The sequence below is a fragment of the Theobroma cacao genome, unplaced genomic scaffold (assembly GCF_053813885.1).
Source record: "Theobroma cacao isolate CCN51 unplaced genomic scaffold, ASM5381388v1 tig014, whole genome shotgun sequence".
NCBI classification, from domain to species: domain Eukaryota; kingdom Viridiplantae; phylum Streptophyta; class Magnoliopsida; order Malvales; family Malvaceae; genus Theobroma; species Theobroma cacao.
The window spans coordinates 48,633-52,591 of record NW_028291725.1 but is presented as its reverse complement, the minus strand read 5'-3'; the positions used below and the strand labels follow the sequence as shown (position 1 = coordinate 52,591).

Genomic DNA, 3,959 nt, shown 5'->3' with positions numbered 1-3,959 from the left:
GTTATTCAATATAGAGCTTCACAAAAACTGACTAGAGTAGTTTAGAGAAAACTTTACTTATTCAATTATTTATATATATATATATTAAGCCATCTAACCTAAATCAAAACAACTAGGTGAAGATTTTCCCAACCATATGCGGTCTCTTTTTTCCTCTACCTTTCCTAGTCCAGGCATATATGTATTAATATTATTATTATTAGTTCAGACCTTTTATCAATTGTATATGTTACCTCTTAACTAGTCTAAAACTCGAGATGTTGAAAAAAATTGTAGAAAAACAGGAAAAGGTAAATTGAAGAATAACGGACTTGTGTGTGATAAGATGTCTGTGTATTGGTTGTTGGTTATATAAGATTTGAATGGGCAGCCAAAAGAATCCATTGGTGTTGCTATGGAGCAAATATTAGCCACTGTCCAATATTTTCTCTTCTTGACCTTTACCATTGTAAGCTTAACCAAACCAATATCACTGCTTTTTAAAAGCTCATTTGAACCATATTCTCGTTTGCTTTGTCTCTATCACAGGGAGGATGGTATTACCTTTTGATCCCTCAGCATTAACATTTCAGAATGTGCAATACTATGTTGACCACACCTCCGGCAATCACATAAATCTGCCCTTTGTATAAATTTGAAGTCGTAGAGCACATTCTCTCTGTCTCTCTCTCTCACACACACACATGCATAATCAACTTACATATAACCATGGACAAACTCTAACATAAGTTATTTAAGTCAGAAGGAACCCATTTGAGGTGACTGGCGAGACTTGAACCGAAGAATTCATCAACAATTGCTAAATATCATGACTAATGAGCCATTGGATGAAACAACACTGATTGATCATTGGTGCATTGTTTTCTATTTGTTCTTAGGAAATGAGAAAACGAGGATATTCTCGAAGAAGCTTCAACTCCTTTCAGATATTACAGGAGTGGTTAGGCCTGGTGTTCTGACAGCACTGATGGGTCCTAATGGAGCAGGAATAACTACTCTTCTTGGTGTTCTTGCAGGAAGAAAAACTATAGGCTGCATAGAGGGGGAAATCAGAGTTGGTGGTTGCCCCAAGGTTCAAGAAACATTTGCAAAGATATCAGGCTTTTGTGAACAAACAGATATACATTGTCCACAAATCACAGTAGAAGAATCTTTGATTTTTTCTGCTTGGCTGCGTCTACCTGCTTGTATTGACTCAAAAATGAAAACTGTAAGACTCCAAAGGCGCAAGAATTACTAATATTTTGTTATAAAAATTTGAGATAATTTGTCTTAAAGCTGCTTTAATGGATTTTGTAGGAATTTGTGAAAGAAGTCATTTAGATACATTGAACTTGATGAAGTCAAGGATGCTTTAGTTGGCATACCTGGTCATAGTAGTCTATCAACTGAGCAACGTAAAAGGCTTACAATAGCTGTAGAACTTGTTGCTAATCCTTCCATAATTTTCGTGGATGAACCTACCTCCAGTTTGGATGCAAGTGCTGCAGCATTGTCGTGCGTGCAGTGAAGAATGTAGCTGATACAGGTAGAACAATTGTTTGCACGATCCACCAACCGAGCATTGACATATTTGAAGCATTTGATGAGGTTAAAATCCATTTTTGAGGCTTGAATTGTTAGGATCATTGTTTTCTTGCTATCATAAACAAGTTCAAAACAAGAGTTCTCTTTCATATTCTTGTTATTCTCATTGCAGTTGATTTTTCTGAAAACTGGTGGGAGTTTAGTCTACTTTGGACCATTAGGACAACATTCAAGTAGCGTTATAGAATATTTTGAGGTCAGTTTCCCCTTCCGTTCCCTGATAAATATAGTCTAAACAAATTTGCTTCCGAAAGATAATTTTTACTTGCCTTCTATTCTTAGAATTCTTACTGACAGAGTATACCTGGGGTGCCCAAAATTAAAGATAATTGTAACCCGGCAACATGGATGCTAGATGTTACTTCAACTTCTGTAGAGGCTGAGCTTGGAATTGATTTGGCCAAAAATGGTATGACCAAAACTTGACATGCTGAGACATAATAAAGAGAGTACGGCTGAGATATTTTACTTGGATTCTGTTGACTTTTTCTGCAGAAAATACCAAGGTAGTGGATCTGGTTGTATTATGCAATGACTACATCTTGGACATTAAATTGTTTGCTCACTTCACAATATGGAGATGTGAATGATAAAATTATGGTATTTACTGAAACCAGAACCATAGCTTCGTTGCTAGAGGATTATTTTGGGTTTCGCCATGATCACCTAACTATTTCCGCACTTGTTCTTTTCTTCCATCCCTAAATTTTTTCCTCTCTTTTTGCATTTTTTATCACACGTTTAAACTTTGAGCGAAGGTAAATTTCTCTTCTCTTGTCTTGAAGATGAAAACATAGCTCATAGGAAATATTTAACATGTAAATAATGTTTTTATAAACATGATTCAATTATGATAAACATTCTCTATATTTGTTTGTTCATTTAATTTTATTTGCGTGCATGATAAAACTGTGATAACATTTTAAAATTATAGAGTCAATCGTGTTTCATATTGTACTAAAAAAATTAAATTAATTACCACCTATATATATATATATTTAATTTTCAAATTATTAACAATGGAGAAAATAATATGTGAGTTATAATCAAATAAGGATTCATTAAACATTTAGTATTTGAGTTATAGTTAAATTTTTAATATGACATCTAAAACTTAAAAATTTGAAATTAAACACTCGATTCTATCCATCAATTTACCCACGAGATTAATATCATTAATCAAATGGATGACATGTTTAAAGATATCAAATAGAAAAGCAGAAGGAGCAAATACTATACCTTTCTTTACAATCAATCTTAATTTCTCTCCATCACATTTTTGCTTCATAAACAAGCCACGTTAATGGCAATCAGCACAAAGAGCGCAATTCATCCATCACCTCATCCAAGAATCGAAAGAGCACACGCCTGATAGATTTCTTTATTACCAAAGTGCTAAAAACAGCCCAGAATGTCGCAAAAAAACTGTTGAATTTCCAGTGATTTCAGATGGTGAAGAAGATGAAGAAGATTCTGGCGCCAGTCCACAACTAGTCGAATTAAAGGGAAAGATAGGAACGGTGTCGTTCTGCCCTGGTTTTAATGTGCTACTAAAGCACACTGGAGTTTGTCGTTTTACCTTTATGTTATAAATCTCACGTTGGCTTAAACGCCCCAGTTTATGTCGTTTTGGTTTTACTATGTAAAGGCTGAAAGCCCACGTGTTTGAGTCTGTTTTTTCTCCTTTCTTCTTAGCTGTTTGTTTAGCCATTGGAAAGCACAAAATTCCATGTTTGGAATCCTGTGCTCAGCTATTTTTTTTAAGTTATTTTCTCTTTCCGAGGCCAATTTTTCAGGAAATTGTTGTTACTGTCTTATATATATTTCAATGCAAAAATGAGTAAATATAGGCTTCTCAAATATTTTGTTTTAATCTCTTAAAATCCTTCCCAACTCCTCTATTTTTCTTTGAAACCATGGCTCTCTTATTCTGTTGATTTTTTTTCTTTCTTTTGAGATATTTCTTCATGATATCAGAGTTGTAAAATTGATTTTAAGGGTCTATTCTTTAGCTTGTTATCATCCATCATCTATTTCCTATTTGCTGTCTCTGTTTTGGATCATGGCTACAATTGGTTTTAGCACATCAGCTCCTCCAATATTTATTGAGAAAAATTATGTTTTCTGATCAATAAAGATGCAATCCTATCTCAAAGCCTTCAATCTTTGAAAGGTGGTGGAGACCGGGGCTGAACCAATGCAATGACATGCTAATGCAACCTTGGCTCAAATTAAGCAATTTGAAGAAGACAAGGCAAAAAGGTATAAGGCTTTCTCTTGCTTGCAATCTACAATGTCTGATGAAATTTTTGATAAGACTATGCATCTAGACAATCCTAAAGAAGTTTAGGATAATTTAAAGGAAGAATTTT

At 34.2% G+C, this 3,959-nt stretch overlaps 1 pseudogene; it reads left to right on the top strand.

Annotated features, from left to right (window-relative positions):
- The first annotated feature begins 808 nt into the window (after window positions 1–808).
- Window positions 809–2,349, top strand: LOC18589049 (ABC transporter G family member 37-like; annotated as a pseudogene).
- The last annotated feature ends 1,610 nt before the right edge of the window (window positions 2,350–3,959 follow it).